This window comes from Tyto alba, unplaced genomic scaffold (assembly GCF_018691265.1).
Source record: "Tyto alba isolate M040663 unplaced genomic scaffold, T.alba_DEE_v4.0 Super-Scaffold_23, whole genome shotgun sequence".
Classification (NCBI taxonomy): Eukaryota; Metazoa; Chordata; class Aves; order Strigiformes; family Tytonidae; genus Tyto; species Tyto alba.
The window spans coordinates 10,164,911-10,182,855 of NW_024881297.1; positions in this window are offsets into that span (position 1 = coordinate 10,164,911).

The following is a 17,945-nucleotide window of genomic DNA, read 5'->3' on the forward strand; positions in this document are numbered from 1 at the left end:
TTTTTCAAACTTGCTGTATTAATGCTTATCCTCTTAAAGTCAGACTTGTTTTAAAAGGTGGCGGTAAAGATTGCTATATACAGTTAAAAAAAAAAATCACTCCGATTGCATTAATTTGTAAGCCTTGCTTATGCTCTGATCCCACAAAGCACTGAGCACCTCAAGTAAAAGGGATTTTAACTTCTGTTGACTTCAATGGGAATTCTTGTATTATATGCTCAGTCAGAAATCAGAAGAAGGGAGGGAGCTTGTACAGGGCTCATAAACGTCTTTGGAGTTTGCTCATGGCAACACTCACAACCTTATCACAAGGTCATGATTTTTAAGGGCTTCTACAACTCTCAGCTCCCATAGCTGTGGTAATATGAGGGTATGTGCTATCATTATACAAACAAACAAATGTCTAACCTTTGTGACTGAGAAAAATGTAAAAACATTGAATCCATTTATCTCAACACCGGCAGACAAGCCGTATGTCTGAAATATCACAGGGCTCTGAAGTACAGTAAGTCTTAAAACAAGCTTGTGGTATTTCTAACGTGTTTAGGGTTAGCAATTTTGGGATTTTCAGGCTTATTTCCTCTTTCCCCATTGTGCTTCTTATTTTAAGTTTTGGACAACAAATTCCTACCTCTGATTGCACATGGGAGTAAGCTAATCCTCTAAAAAATTATGAGACTAAGACTGCTTGTCTTGATAAGAGTTTTTAGTGGGTAAGCTGCTGGGTCACTACTGGCCCTCATGCCTACTGTGAAAGAGCTTTAATTGACTGAGCAAGCCCCACTATGTGTTACGGTGTTGATGTTCTTTCTACCTCTTCTGATAGATTCAAGATCATTTCACAGGCTGTTCCCACAAACAGCGGGATCAGGTTAATGTGAGAAGCAGCACCTTCCCTGTAAGCCCTGAGCTACTATCTTGTCCAGGCTCTTCATATGCTTAAATGATTAGTGGTATTTTTGTTCAAAGCTCTTGGCTATTCTTTCTGGACAGGAGCACTCTAATTCCTTAAAACTTTTCCAAGCAGCTCTTCTAAATAACACTGATACACAAAAAATGCTCTTCTGATTGCCTGCCTGGATTATGTAATCTCGTATCTGAACAATGTAATTTATTATCAATATCTGAAGTGGATTGCTGCAGCTTCCTCAGTATATTAATAGCTGCATCCATTATTTTCTAAAGAAGAATCTCCTGGGCCTTTCTGTGATATAAGCATTACTGCTAACTGGGTAGCTGGCTGGAAAGGATGATAGTGTCCCCTGCTATTATAAATCTAGTGAGCTCACCTTTAAATGTCTGTCTTTATTCTCCCCTTTGGGCATTGTTCCAGTCACTCTTTGGCCTTTTTATTTTAAAGAAAAATCCTGTCCATATGGTCAAAGGAGGAAGCATACTTGCCCTCAGATTCAATTAATGTGTGCTTGTTCTATATATTTTGGAACCAGACTGCCATTGTGCAGGAAAGAAAAAAAGAGAGCTATCTTCAATGAAAAACTAAATTAGTAGCCAGTATGCATCAAATGAAAATAAAAGCCCACACTAGAGGATACAGTAGATCTAAATATGCATGCCCTGATTCACGTAGATGGCCAAACTCTTTCAAACAGAAACATAATTTGACCTATGAAGTAATTAATGCCATGATTATGGGGAGGGAAGACACTACACTTCAGACTGCAGCCGGACTGCTTTCCATTAATAGAAAGCTCTATTATTCCCTCCCCCAACACACATACATATCTCAGTTTTAAAAATTATGTTGCCTACAAAATTTCTTTGTCTGCACTGAAGGTATAGCAGATTGTTTTTGCAAAATTTCAATGAAGTTACTGTGAGCTTTTCCAAGTTATGATTCTAGCTTTTTTCCTCCATTATTTGAAAAGGGTAGCTCGCTTCTTCTTCAATCTTGCCATATAAATTCCTTTTACCAGATTTTTGAGAGAGTCGCTTCAATTACAACATATTTATTGTTTTTATTCGAGGTAGTTCTGAGACCAGTCTCCCACACACCAATATCAATGCATTTTTTTTTCTACTGGATTTAACAGGATGAGGAGTACCAGCACATGTTGTTTAGCTGAAATCCAGAAAGATCACAAATGTTTTTTTTCATACAAGCTGTAATTAAACTGTGGTACTCATTGCTACAGGATTTTGTGAATCTCACTTTTTTATATATATCAAAAAAAGGAATCAGACAGCTTCGTAAGAGAAAAACCTATCAGGGACTTCCAAATACGCAGATAGTAACTCTACTTTAAAAAAGATCCCTGAATCATAGATCACTAGAAATCATAGGACTGTACTGAGGCTGTTTCACTATGTTTGCCCCTTCTTACTCACTTCCTTAGGCATTTGCTATTGGCTTCTGCTACCTGATGACACGAACCTTTGATTTGATCAATATGGCCAGCCCTAGTTATGTCAACAAAAAAGTCACTTTGACTCAAAGGAGAAAACATTCTGATCTAGTGGGAGGTGTCCCTGCCCATGCAGGGGGTTGGAACTAGATGATCTTTAAGGTCCCTTCCAATCCAAACCATTACATGAGTCTATGGTGTTAGAACTGTAGCAACCGCTTTTTAATCTATCATGCTAGAAATTCAGTCTTTCTTTTTGCTTTTATACACACAACAGTTCTGTTATGTTCTTCATGTTCTATGATCCCTTTTGACAATTATAAGTAAAAGGAATATGGTCATATTTTCAGCTTCTAGGGTAAAATATATTGACAAAGAAAATGTGATCTGAAACTTTTGCATTATTTGAGGGAATACTTCATCAGATTAAGAGCCTGAAGATTGCTGGTTTACTTTTTCCTAAACGCTTTCTGTTTCTTTGTATTCCTGAAAATTATACTACTACAGACTGAAATCAATGGTAACAATTTTTTAGGAAATTGTGGGGTTTTTTATGAGTAGGTGTCTCTTCATTTGTGTGAAACCAGTGAAAAAGGGCAGGTTTTGTTATTGAGGGTTTGAGCTCTCTTGATCCCTTAAAAAAAAAAAAAAAAAAGTTTTAAAAATACCTTTGAAAATTTAAGGAGAACTCTAGGATACAATCAGTGGCCATTCTCTTCCAAAATGTTCCTGAGGTGCAGGGCCAGGCCCAGGACTCATGTCTTGGTTCTTCCACTGAAATTCTCCATCCTCCATAGACCTTACGAAGACTGTGTTCATACCATTTCCAAAGGTCAGACCCGTTCCATTATCCCTGTTTTCCAGTGAGGTAACTGAAAATCTTGCCAAGGGTCACTAGCAAAGCCTGCTGCAGTGCCAGGAACAGAAAGCTGGTATCATAGGTTACGCCTACATCCTGAATAGAACCTCATTTGTAAACGGTTCCTATCTCTCCACTTAGGACAGCTATAAAATCAAGCTAATAATGTTTATACATAGTTTGGAAGGAGCTTTGAGAGTTAGGAATAAATGCTTGCTCTGCAAATGCGAAGATTTATTTTTCACATGGAGTAATTGCAACTGAGTAAAAATGGGAAGATGGTCAAAAACATTCAGATCAGAAATGACTGTCAGTGACACTTGTTTTCCTAATATTTTAAATGCTTTGTATGTCCTCTAGAGAGGCTAATCTACGTCCAAGAAAAAGCTTTGGCATTATGTTACCTAACTTTTTGATGCCTGGCCCCTGACGTGCAGTTCAAAACCTCACGTTAGGCACAGCGTTTCTGGCTGTATGAATATTGAATACCTTTTGCCAATGGAAGAGCAATGGAGTTGCATCAGAACACTGAACTTGGAGGCAAGGGCCCTCTGCTAGGTAGAAATTAATTTTTCAAAGGAGTAAAATCTCTACTGTTACACGGGTTTTGCTGGGATTTAAAGATACTTCTTGTTTCAGGCAGCTACTTCTTCATTTAGGGGAGATTTATCCCAAGTACCTCAGATATAGGACAGCTGAGATCCTTGCAAAACCCCATTTTGTAATAAACCCTGTATAATAAATACTGGCTCTTGTCTTAAATTTAAAAAGGAGCATTATCACTAGGGTTTAACACTACTTTCCTTGAAGATGTCCAAAGCATAAACTGGGCATCTTCAAGCCCTGGTAGGGCAGAGGTGAATGAGGAGAAGGTTGCCTGTCAGCCAGCAAAGCTGACCACAGAAAGAGAGAAGTGTGATGCACTATACCTCGGCCAGTCTGTGCCATCCTGGCGGCAGGCCATTCTACAAGAGACTTGTAAGGACAAAGCTGCAATTTGGAAGAAGCTGAGGTACTGCAACTCCCTAGCCCGGGACCACCCCTGCCTTAAATGCCAGCCTCTGAGAATGGAAGAACTCAGCTAGACACAAAATCCATCTGTAGTTAAAATCCATGATCTTTCCAAAGTTTTTTAAGCCCAATATAAGAGTGGGGTCCAAGAGCTGGCTCTGACAATGTAATGTTTTAATATGGGGCTCCAGTCTCAGTACCCTGGAAGCAAAGCACTGACTTACGGAATGGTTAATCCATCTTCCCTCTGTGTCTCTGCTGTCTATAGTTCCTGCTCATTTGAACTGTCATATCCTCTCTCCATTATGTAATAGCCTAGAGGTCACACATGTTCCTCTGCTTTGAATAATACATCTCTATGAAGCCTTAGTATCTCTGTTTGAAAATTTATTTCTTTCATTTTAATATTTTATCAATTTTGTCCTAAATGGATGACCTTAACTGGTTGCAGTTCATTTCATTTCTTCTCTGCTTAAATATTTTAAAGGTTCCAGAGTATAAACATCATTCATGCAGTGTGTAACAAAAATGCTCAGCTTGAGTTTTGGATTATTTAATTGTAATTGTCAAGCTATTGTTAAAATTTATTATTTTTTCTTTTTTGCAATTTCTTCCTCCCATTCCTTCTCTCCATTTCTAACCTCATTTGTCACATCCTTTATGCTGGTATTTAGCTACACTTTCCAGTGCTTGTAGGAGAGATATACAATGCATTGGTACCATAACTTACAAACAACAGACAGTCAAGGGTCAAAATCACTATGCAGTGGGGATAGGCATTGCATTCAGAAAATACCTTGGTAAAATAACTGACCCAGTACTGAATATAGTATTCAGTGTTAGGTACAAGTAGAGCCTTTTGATCTTTAATTGAAGAATAGAGAACAGAAGTTGTATTTTATGAGCTAATACCATCTTGGTGCTGTGACCAGTCAGGAACTCATTAAGCTGGAAAAGGGTCGTACTTGAATGGTAAACCACCACAGCGTGTACATGTGCAACAGGAAATAAAAGGAGTTAACAAATATCTGGCAGTCTTAGCTGTGAAGTGGGTTGTGCTGTTAGAGGTGTCATTTTGGGCACATAAAGTTCTCTGTCAGAGTAGCAGTCCTACTCCTTCTCAAGCCCTTTTAGGTAATGAAATTCTATCTTCGTGAGTTTCAGAATCAGTTTGCTATGGCATTCACGCTCCCTGTCCTGAGCAGTTTCGTGTCACTACATGCAGCTTCACACTGACAGCTGCTGAGTTCCTGGTCTTACTGACCCTTCTGATGTATAAAATGCTTTAGGTTATTTAGAAATGAAAGGCAATAAAAGCTAGTAAGCACAATTTAATTTCATGATTATTATGCATTCATACTACGAGAAAATGAAACTAAGATATGTGCATTTCACGCTATGTCATTTTTATTAAAAATAGGAATAACAACACTGAAGGAATCTGACTTATCTTCTTGAGTGTTTTTAAAAGAACTGTAGCTGTTCTGCGTTTGCAAAATATAAAAATCAGTATACAATCAATTTTTTATATTGAAAGGATTTGATTATTTGGGATAGGTCTGTATTTATGATTTTTACCTTTCTGTTCTATCTTTCTTTTGTTCAGCACTAGTCTTGCATGACTGTAGCTATATCAGCAGTGCTAGTAAGATGTGAATTCATGTTTCATTTCTGACATCTCTGTGTCATGTTGCAGTGTCATAACCTGTGTTCTGGTTTGGCTATGCAGTATTTCACATCAGAAAGACACATTAAATCCTTTTCTTTCCCACCAAGTCCCTAAATATCATATTGAGGAAAGCATGGAAGAAATGACACCACCTCTTTTGCACTGGCTGTAGGGTTTTGTTTTACCTTGTGTCATGTCACCACAACAAATGTCATTTGGGTCACTAAAAGCAGGCATCTCTGTGCCTCCATGCGAACAAATGGGGACATCTTGTTTTCAAGTGTGAGTCTTGGGCTGTGCACAGAGGTGAAAATGAGTTGAAATACAGGAATGCCTCTTGTTTGCTCCTGGGATGGCGATCTGGATCCTTGGACATCGGCCATTCAGTCCTGTAAGGTGTTTTTATGGTAATACTGTTTTTCTCCAAAACCATAGAATAGTTGTGCTAAAACTGGAGTAAATGCTTTGAATAGTTCTTTAAAGGACACTTGAAGCACTTCTTACATATTTTTTGCCCCATAGAAATAGCTCTCCTGGCTTCTGAAGAAGTTACTTGAGGTAACTAGTGTTGCTTCTGTAACTACAGGGGTTTTCTTATTCAGGTGCTGTGGCAGTTGAGGCTATCTTGCCTCAACAGGGAGTATGTTAATATAATCCTTCAGAAAATTTTCGCAAACACATCCTCCACATCCCTAATTATATAATCAAAATGTATAAGCACTGAAAATCCTCATAAATACATTTTTAAATCCTAAAGGATATCCTTAGACAGGAGTATTACACTAAATATAAAGCTTAGAAATTAATTGTTGCTAGACACCGATACATTACAACAAGTATGAACATGTTCTCTTTATTAACTAAGTATCAGTAATGGTACTGTGAGTAGTGCACCTCGTACTTAAACAGCTTTAATATACTTTTAAACTATGTTTCTGCATTGTAGACAAGCCAGACAAAACAGGGCGGGGGGGGTTGGACAGAGTAGGGTTCACAAAGAGAAGACCAAGAACTGAGGCAGAGAGACAAAAAAATACTGTAACAGTTCAGTCTGACTCCAGTATCTGCTTCTCAGTAGTAGCCAGGCACAGATACCCCCAAAAATGTAAAGGAACCATGGCATTTTTCCAGAGTAGTTTTCCCTGGGAAATACATCACTTTGGCCAAAGTGAAAATGCACTGCTACTCTTTACCTCAACACAGTAAACATGCTCATGCATAGCAGTATTTTCATGTGACTACAGCTGCTCTTTTAACTCTCTGGATAAAGACCTGAATTTGGGGAGCTAAAGGTTATGAATTCAAATCCCAGTTTCCAGTTGCAGATGCGTGTATACATTTGGCTGGAAACAATGCTGTCTGTATATATACAGCCATGGATCATTGCAGCAGCACAAGTCAATTAGCCTTTGTGACACTTCGTTGTCCTGTGAAATAATTTTATAAATACGTCAGGGGCTGTAGGCAGAAGGAGAGTGCTAAGAACTACAGGACACAAAGGAGAAGGCTAGCAAAATAACCACCTCTACTACAGGTTTCCAAACACTTCTGTGTTTACAGACACCTGAACTTCTCTACATTTCTTTAGTCTCTCTTGGGAAATACAGACAACAATTAACCTTTACTTATTACAAACCACAAAAAGCAATAGGAGAGTCTCTAAGGTGGCATGCCTCATTTGAGCTTTCCACTGGTGTCTGCAAAGATAGATATGTGGAAGTCAAGATAGGTAGAGCTGAGCCTACTAATTACATTGTATTTTTATAGGCCCTATTTTGCTTTTAAAGGAAATGATACACAGTAGTCTTCAGCATTGACCTGCAATGTAGGAATCAGACCCATACAAGATAAATCTCCAGTCATCCTTCAGTAGTTCTATTTCACCGGAAGCTATTCTGTTAAATAATAAAAGGCTGCAGGTGGTTGTTCTCTTTGATCAGTAAAATGTTTTTTATATTCTCTATTTCCATCTCTCCCAGAAAATCTAAATTAATTTCTCTTAGGAAATACTGAAATTTTGTGACTTCTTTTTTTTTTTTTTTTTTTTTTTTTTAATTTGCCATCTGCAAATTAAATAGACTTCTTGTCCTTTTTTTTTGTTTGTTTTGGGTGCTTTTTGCCTTGTCCTTTTTGGAAGGGAAAGGTGTGCATGAAGAGAGCTCTTAATTTCTTTCTAATATGACCTAAAAGTTGAAAAAATAACAGGTTATTAGTTTCTATTTTTAGAACTTGTGTTTTGAGTTTCTCTCTAATGAAAGCATGAAAGATTTTTTTTTTTTTTACCTCATTGCTCTGTGTTTTGGTTGGTTGTTTTTTTAGCTTTTTCCCCCACTGGAGAAGTATGAAAAGGCTGCTTTTCTGAATAAAAACAAGTGTAAGTAAAAGTAACACTTTTTTCTTCAATTATATCTTCTGCCCAATTTTGAAATAGAAAAGCAAGTTTTCATTTTACAGAAAGTTTACAGGAATTTACAGTGGTTTTTCTTCCAACCCATCCACTGTGCTTTCCTTCCCTTTTCAATGTTTTTCTCTGAAGACTCTATATGTGACACTGTACATTGTTAGGACATGAAATTAATGTAGAGATTAAGTGCTAGACAAGTGGGAGGCTTAATGGGTGGCAACAGATGAGAGTAGAAATAAAAGAAAATCATTGAGGAAAAGAGCTAAAGATATAATTGTTTTGTTACAGTTTGACATGTCTTGGAAAGACATTGAGACAAAAAATGTAGGATAAAAGGAAATGAAAATTTATGCTAAATAAATAAATAAATATTTATATTTATTTTTATAAATAGACACCCCCTAGTGTAAAAACTATGTCTTTTCCTGCAGGAGGCTATGAGGTGGCCACTGGGCACAAGCCAGCCCCATGCCAGCTGCACCCAGTTCCCCTTGCATCCAGCAGAAGTCAAACATTAGCCTGAGTTGGAACTGGGGAGCCCGACTTTTTAATTAATTCACTTTGTGGCTGCTTATAGAAGGATCCTGTTAACTATCCCCTGCAGCCTCATGGCCTTTCAGACCACCTCTGACTGCCAAGCTCTCGGGCACAGCTCTTCCTGTCTGCCGCCACGGCTGTGGTTCTGTCCCGCCAGGCCTCGCTGCAGGCCTGCTTGTTCCTCTCCTCCTGGGGATTTAGGCATCTCCAACTTCACAGCTTTGGCCTGGCTGCTGCTTACTGCCTAAACTGCATATTCCTTGACCAGCTTAATTTCTCGACGTTGCTGAAGCAGACGGTAACCTCTAATCCTGGCCCACATTTCCAACGCTTTGAGATTCATCAGTCTTCGCAGGGAATTATTACTGCTAGCTCTTCAGCTTTTAAAATTTTACTTAAGCAAAGGCAATCTAAAGGTCTTGTCTGTTGCACACATGCCACAGACTGACCATGAATTGAAAATAAGACATTGTCGTTAAAAGCTCACTATTCTACATGTTTTGATAATGAATTATATACAGACACGAGCAAGGTAATTATTCTATTTGACAGTCCTGTGCAAGCATCATTTGCAAAGTTTAGTTCAGCTGTGGGCACCAGGTTTGCAAATTACCTCAGTATGTTGGAAAGAGTTCAGTTGACAGCAACAAAAATACCGAAAAGTTGAAAAATGAGGCCTATGAAAGACACTAAGAAATTTTGGCATGGTCTGGCTAGAAAAAACAAAGCTGAAGTGAGACATAATAATTTTTAAAATAACTAAAAGAGGATGTTATAAGGAAAAGTGTGCTCAGTCTTACCAGTGAAGAACAGGACAAGTCCGGTCTAAACTGTAGATTTAGGTGAAATGTAGCTGGTATGTTAAAGCTCACTCCATCTGAGGGTTGTGCCAGAGAAAACCAGGTAGAAGGTTGGATGTTGGGGTGAGGACTTTGTGGTGGCAGACATTCACCTTCTGTCTTTCAACTCAAGTTGGTGAAGGAGGACACCAGAGTTCAGCTTGCAGGGCAGGAAGAGAACAACACTCATGCCATGGGGGTTTTGGACTGGTACCCCAAAGTTGTCCCTAGCCAGCAAAATCTAATTACCTAGTTTTCCTTCTTCTGAATCCGCAGGAGACTGAGGCAGTTTTCACCAGAGCTGAGAGGTACAGTTTGACTCTGGCCCCACATTTTTTCTGTAGAACGAGAAAGTGTTGTCAAGGGAGTGCAGAAATGGCTGTCTTAGGTATGGTTGAGGTGAGATTTGCTATCTCTCTAGTAAGAAGGGTTTAGGAGTAATGAAATCAACTGTGTTCCTTGCAGAAGAACGAAAGTAACCTACTAACAATCCTGTGTCACAGTATTGATTCTGTTCTTACATTTTCAGTGATTTGAAACTGCTATGGTCTGTTGGTTCATTAAGTTACATTTACAGGTTGTCCCTAAACACTGGCTTTTACATAGTCTGCATTTTAACACTCTTTAAGTGCATATCAATATGTTCTGTCCTCTGTGCAAACCACAGTCAAAGAAATCCCATTTCTGCAATGGCTAATGAGGTACCAGAGTGGTAAAATAAACAGAAGAAGGAATTACACAGTGTCAGGAAGCTCGACCAAAGAAATGTCACCTTCAGAGAAGCAGCAACTGAGAAATGACCTTTCACTTTATTACAGTGTGCCAAATTTGGCTGGATTTAGACAAGAACCTACAATTACTGAATATTTAAAAGTGTATACTCTTACTCATGAGGAAGCTGAATAGAGTTGGGGGGCTTATGTCATAGAAGCATATATTATGAAAGATGTGTCTGACACACTGACAAGTACCATGACTCAAATTACAGTTGAATTATGCAATTAGATTTTATTAACTATACATATTATTAAGGATTTTTCATTACAGAGGAAAGGATGTCAAGGTCCTGGTGATTGTACTGACCTCTTGTGCCACTGGGAAAGATGTAGAGAGGCTTCCAAAAGAGCAATAGAGTTCCTATTTAATCTTTAAATAAGAAAAAAGGTTAAGGAACCATTGCTGTTATTTTATTTCTCTCAAGTCTTCACCAAGGAGGCATCCCATTTTAATGTGCATTGCCTTCAATTTATATATATTAGTAAAATATAAATCACTGAAACATTACATATTTTAGAATTAACTTTGCACCAGATTTATAGCAGAACTTACAAAGTGTATTATATGCATGTATATGAATCCTCAAAATTATGTAACTAACCTCTGGAGATTTCTCATTTTAATTCACTTCATTTCTGATACAAGAATGAAAAAGAGAAAAGAAAACCCTCTAACAGATTACTTAAGATCTCTGTAAAGATGTCATATCCACACAATCACTTATCATTCCAAAGGAAGGGAAAAAAAAAAAAAGAAGGTGGCAATTTATATTTACAATGTAGTTTTATTTAAAAATTAAATTAGTAATTAAAGATATGTAAATGAAGGTGAGCGTGCAGAAAACAGTTGGCTCAAGACAGGTAGGAAAAAAAAAAAGATTCTGAGCGCTTGTGTAATTACAGGGTTTTCCTCTTTCCTTCTTGAAGTCCACTAGTTATGCTGCAACTTTGACAAGAAGCCTAATTGTTCCTTAAAATTTTTACTTCACTTCCAAATTGGGAGTGACCCTTTCAGAGTAGGTGCAGCCCAGTTCTTCAAAGGGCAGATTGCTCAGCAGCCATACCAGAGCAGGCCCTTTATCAGCAGCTTGGTCTGGCTCATTTCAGTAGGTGGAGCAGTACAACCTTAGTCTTCTTCAGCCTCCACTTCTGCAACACATAGAAAGCTATATTAAAAGCATGTTCAATTAGATTCTGGAATTAAGCCTTCAAGATTTAGGAAGTGCCAGTAACAATACTGCAATACAACCTTACCTCAGTCCCTTGGACGTGTATGCTTTATGATAAACTTCAACTATATGATTGTTATTTTTTTGCAGTGGGATGCAGCAAAGGAACACTCATATGGCAGTAGAAACCAGTGGAAACTCAAGTTCTGCTGTGGGCAGTGGTCAGCAGCATACCAAAGTGCACACAGGTACTCTTGCCTATCTTTAACAAACTTCAGCCCCTGTTTGTCTCACCCTCTGCAAACTGTTCCTGTCCCAGTCTTGTCACTTTTCCATTCATGGCCTCCTTTCCTGTTCTTTTTGCTTAACATTAACTCTCAAGGCTTCTCATCCTAATCCCAGTCCCTTTATCAAACCAGACCTAGTTTGACTTCTGGGCCTCCTTTCAGAGTCTGCCCCTGACATTCACTCACTTGCTTTTCACATCCAGGCACATTTCTCCCAATCCGTTCCCCATCTTTATTTGGATGTAGTTTTTGTTCTGTGTTTTAATTAAACAGTTTTCTCTCCTTTACTGCATGGATTCTTACAAGTCACTGATGTGACCAGGACCCTGTTTTCACTCCTGGTGTCCAGCAAACTGGAAGTGGCCATTATAAATTATGTCCTTTTGAGCTGCCATAGGTGTTGAGGGCTGCACTATGGTCATATACTCCATAGTATGAGTTGTCTGGTCAGTCCTCTAAGTTCAAACATGCAATGAGGTTGGAATTTTCTGAGGTTTTAGGTGTTTAAGTTCTAACAATTCTCCCTGGAAAATATTGATTTTCTGTTCCAGAGCCTGGGGATATAGGATATTTCAAAACAAAAATCTCAAACATATTTCGTAATATGTTTTTTTCAAGTCTCATTCTCAGAAAGAGCTGAACAAAGTAATCATCTAACATTGAAAATTTCAGCTTAATCACTTAAAATTTGGTCAAGTTATAAGAAGCTGGATATGAAATAATAGAGCAGAAATCAACTAAAAGATGTCCTCCTGTATTTGATCTTGAATGCACACAACACTTAATTCAAGAAATAATAGTGAGACAGCTGCAGCCACAATAAAATCAAACTTAAAATTATAGTGGGAGAGAGCAAGCTAAATAAATTTAGTACACAGATTTTCAGTTTAAAGACAGGGAACTGCATAAAAAGGAAGCACATTCTCAAAACCCAAACCTTGTAAGGAGCAGTCTGAAAGGCAGGAAACCTAAAAGCACCCTAAAGGCTGTTAAAAGTTACTGTGTTAGAAACCTAGGTAAAAACTGTGCCACAATCTAAAAAGAAAACAAGGGTGTCCAAAAATCCCCTGCATGGCTCAATGTGAAAATTATGTAGTCCATCAAAAGAAAAAAGAAGGCTTTTAAGAAATGGAAAGCTTGCTCAAATGAGAACAGGAAAGCCCATAAAAATGGCCCATAAAAGACCCAAGAAATTAAGAAAGCTAAAAAGAATTTGAAGAGAGCCTTGCAAAGAATGCTGAAGCTGACAGAAAATTCTGTAAATACACCAAAAGCAGGAAGCCAGCTGAGGATTAGCAGGACCACACAAGGACCAAGGTGTAGAAGGGACTGCAGCAAATGAAAGAAGCTCAATGAACTCTGAGTTGTTTTTTACAGCAGAAGCTCTCTAATTCCCAATTCTGATGCCTTCTTTGTAGCCAATAGGTCAGAAAAAAATAGATCAATCTGAAATAAATACACAGTATGTATTGGTCCAAATAGACAAGTCAGACGTCAGTAAGTCACCAGGACTAGATAACATCCACCCAAGAGTCCTGAAGGAATTTAAATATGAAATTGCAGAACTGCTGGCCATGATGTGTAATATAATATCAAAGAGCCACTGTGCTGGGGGGCGGGTGCATGGCCATCTACAAAATTGCCAACTTCCATCTACGAAAAGGGCTTTGGGTGGGATCTTGAGAACTACAAGCCACTGAGCCTTACTGTCATTCCCAACATAATGGTAGAGTACCATCTCTATTAATAATATTAAAGAATAAGATCAGTGAACATATGAATAAACTTGGCTTGTTGAGAAGGAATTGGGCTGGCCTCTGTAATGGGAAATCCTGCCTCACTAAGCTGAAGTACTTTGATGGTGACAATAAGAATATAGATAAAGGGGACCCATTGGACATAATATATTTGGATTTTCAAAATGCCTTTGCCAAGGTTGAAGAGAAGAGAAGAGGAAGAGAAGAGAAGAGGAAGAGAAGAGAGAAGAGGAAGAGAGGAGGGGGGAAGGGAAGGGAAGGGAAGGGAAGGGAAGGGAAGGGAAGGGAAGGGAAGGGAAGGGAAGGGAAGGGAAGGGAAGGGAAGGGAAGGGAAGGGAAGGGAAGGGAAGGGAAGGGAAGGGAAGGGAAGGGAAGGGAAGGGAAGGGAAGGGAAGGGAGGAGAGGGAGAGGGAGTTCCATAGTTCCAGTTGGAAAGGGATCTGCAGCTGCCTAAGGTTATTAAAGAAAGTAAATTGCAGTAAGACTGGAGGAAAGGTGCTTGTATAGACTTAAAACTGGACAAAGGATGAGAAAGAAAGAATAAGGATTAGTGGGCACTTCTCAGGATGGAGAAGAGTCAGCAGTAAGGTCCCCCAGGAATTGGTCCTGGGACCAATTTCATTCAGCATCTTCATCAAAGAGCTGAAGAAGGGAATGGACAATGAAATCTTCAGGTTTGCAGGTGATATTAACTGATTTTGCATCACAGGTTTAGTGTAGATAAATGTGATCTAAGGAAAAATAATCTAATCCCTATCTACATGATGTTGAACTCAGAACTAAGGTGCTAAGCTCCTCAATTCAGGAAAGGGATTGTGGAGTCATTGCTGACAGTTCTTTGAAATCATGAGCTCAAGTTGCTGTGGCAGAAAAACCCCCAAAAAGCAATAAACAAACACAAATCAAACCAAAAAACCCCTCAGAAAGTACTAAGTACAAAAGAGAGATGACATTTTGTCACCATACCAAGCTGTGATGCACCCACATATTCAGTACTGTGTGCAGTTCTGGTTTCCACATCTCAAGAAGGGGGGCAGTGGAATTAAAGAAGATACAGGGAAGGTCAGTCAAAATGCATGTGATGATGGAGCAACAGCCTTGTAAGGAGAAACTAAAAAAGAGCTGATGTTCTTCAGTTTGGAGAGAAGGATGAAGGGATATGTGATAACGGTTCACAACATCACAGATGTGATGGATTAGCTAAATCTTACTAGTATCAGAAAGCTCAGAAAGGAATTAGACAACTTCATGGACAGGATGTGCATAAAAGGAGACTAGAAGAACTACATGGGAAGGTAACCTCTAAAATCTCTACAACAGTGGATGCTGGATCGTTACAAGGGCAATGCATTGCCAATAGTTGCCAAATTCACATGCTCTCCCTAAATAGCTTTTCCTTTTGTTGTTATTCCCGTTGGCTTCACCATTGTGGGCCAGGCATTACCCAAACCCCCCACAAAACTTCCCAGGGAGAAAGATCTAAGGGAAAAGTAAATAAAGGAGAAAAAAACCCAAACTGTTTGAGGATGCAAAACCAACTCATGGTGTAACAGCTAAGAAAAGGGAAGGGTCATGAGGGTCAGAGTATCAATAACATATACAGAAGGAAGTGGAGGGAAACAGAGAGAAAAGCACTCAGGTGTGCCTACTGCTCCCTGTAGAGCTCCAGGGATGAAAAAATGGAAACAGCTGCCAGAACACCCCCTCTTCCCCATTCTTTTTCCTGCTGTCATAGACACGATACCAGGCTGGATGGATCGTTGGTCTTACCCCAGAGGGTGTTTCTTATGTTTGAATGGTCTTTTATTGGAGGCATTCTTGGCCATCTTGGAATTCAAGGAAAGAGTTGTGACAGGTTCTACAGAGGCTTACTGCATAATTTGTTTCTGTGTTAAAAAAACTTTAAAGCACAGTCTCAGTTTCCAAGTGAGAGAAAAGTATAGAGTATTGGATAGAAGACAAGTAATACATGGAAGAAACTGGTAAGGGAAATATTTAGGATAGATATAAGAATATAAAGCTGTATCTCACATAAATGAGTGCTTTTTAATCCTTTTTGATTTCCAGTGTACCTGTATGGCAAATTTAACCTACTTATTCCAAGTTTGCTGCTTTGAATTTCATTTGCAGATCCCTTAGTTCTGAGTTCTGCAAACCACAGGTTGGTAGCCACTACAGAAAATATATCATCCTGGAAGTTACATATTTCTAGATTCTTTCTGCAACATAAGAGTAAATAAACATTAAAAACTGATAACTGACCAGATTATAATACCAATGATCACACTGTAGTAATACTTCTGTGGTAGAGCTGTGTAATTGTACAATACATAGCTGACTTCGGGGCTTAAGGTTTAAGCAGCTGCTCCTCTGTTTAGAAAAGCAGAAGGAAGGCTCCAAGTATTACATATGATCTCTCCCCATGGTATATCTGTTCAGCTCAGACTTACAAGGCACTAGGTTATCATCATTTGTGAAATTGAGTCACAAACCAAAACAAAATCCTAGACGGTGGGACTTACATGTTAGGAAGTAGTTCTGTAGTTTTTCTTTCTCCAGGGCCTAATAAGGAAACTGTGCTTATCCTACTTTGTGATTCCTAGGTGCTACTGTACTGAAATAATTAATGCATCTGTTTCCCTTTCTCTGATACCAATCGAATGCCACATTGTGAAACAAATCTTCAGCTACAATAAATCAACATAGGTCCATTAAAGACTATTTAATTTAAAGAGAGTGAGAATTTGGTGCTATATTTTGTATGTGAGAAATAAATGAACTTGCTAAAAACAAAATAACAAACAAAAAACCCCAAAGAAACAAACAATCCTGTATCTTTTGCTATATAGCAATTATGCAAATATTTCTGATAAAATAACAGAAGATTGCTGAAAAGCATTCGGCAAAGAGAAGAATTAGATAATAATTTGACTCTAAAGCTAAATTATATGAAGACATGCCATACATAAATTATTTTATATCACCTGCTTTTCCCTGACTAGAGCACGTAGACCTGATTGTGACAGTACTAACATATAGTCCTATCACATATCAGTCCTATTAAGAGAAAAAGAGAGATCCAGTTAGGCTGTTTTTTAATCTTAATACCACTGCCTTATCACTTTATAATTTTGAAATTAAGGTCTTTTAAGAGAAACAATAGCATACTGCTAGAATAAAGTTTTCCAAAACTTCATGATCCTAATTCCCATTTGCCTCATACTTTCAGTAGTCATTTTGGTGCTGCAAAACATTATGATGTTCATCTGGCAAAACATTATACCTTCTTTGTATGAGTGTTAGCGTCCCCACCGAGGTAAAATATTAAAATCAGGTCCAGTTGGCCCATTCGTTTCTATCATGCATTGAAAAGTGTCTCTGTGTGTGGTGTGTATGTGTACATCTAGAAAGGATACAGTAAAACATTTGAATACTGAAGTCAACATTGTAAATTGGGGGGGGGGAGTAATTCTGCCCCTTTTTCTTCTATCCTTGCCACTCCTACTCTTCTCTTAGGTCTTTTGTTTCCCTTCTTTCCACCACTTTTATTTTCATTCTTTATGCTTATTTTTCTCTTATTTTTTCTTTCTCTATAGCTATCCTGCTCTTACCCCTTAATATTTCAGCTGTTCAGAGTTATTTAAAAAATGGCTAATATACTCACTATTACATCTAAAATCAATTTCATTTAGGGCCCTGCTGTGATCACCACTGAATCGGAACACTCCCTTGCCTTGGTGACGGCTAAGGAATACAGCACAACTCTCCATGACTAAAGGTATTGTAAACTGGACCTTTGTGTTTAAACAATTATTTGAAAGATTTTTCAGAATAATGAATTTATTATTTGAATTGTAATTTGTGTAGGAAATATTATGGACTGAAAATGGGTAAAACACAAAGGATGACTGCTTCAGAGGACTTAGTTCGCAGCCCTCACCTTTGTTTCATACATCAGCATACACCTTTTGTAATTAGTATGTGAAATTCCTTTGAAATAACAGGGACCAGGGATTATATCCCTGAACTGCCTGCCCAGACACACATCCTAGTAAATGAGATAACCTGGGACTTCTGGAATCCTGAGAATTTTTTTGTACATGCTATTGACTGGACTGCTACTATTTAGCTTCCTGAACCTTTTTTCAAAGTACATATTCTTTTATTTGACTCACCCCAAAAAGCACCTTGGTTTTACATAAGCTTGAAGGCAATCCATTGGCCGTGGGAAGTCTTGAGGCAGGCTCATACACAGAGTTTGGAACAGAACTGGC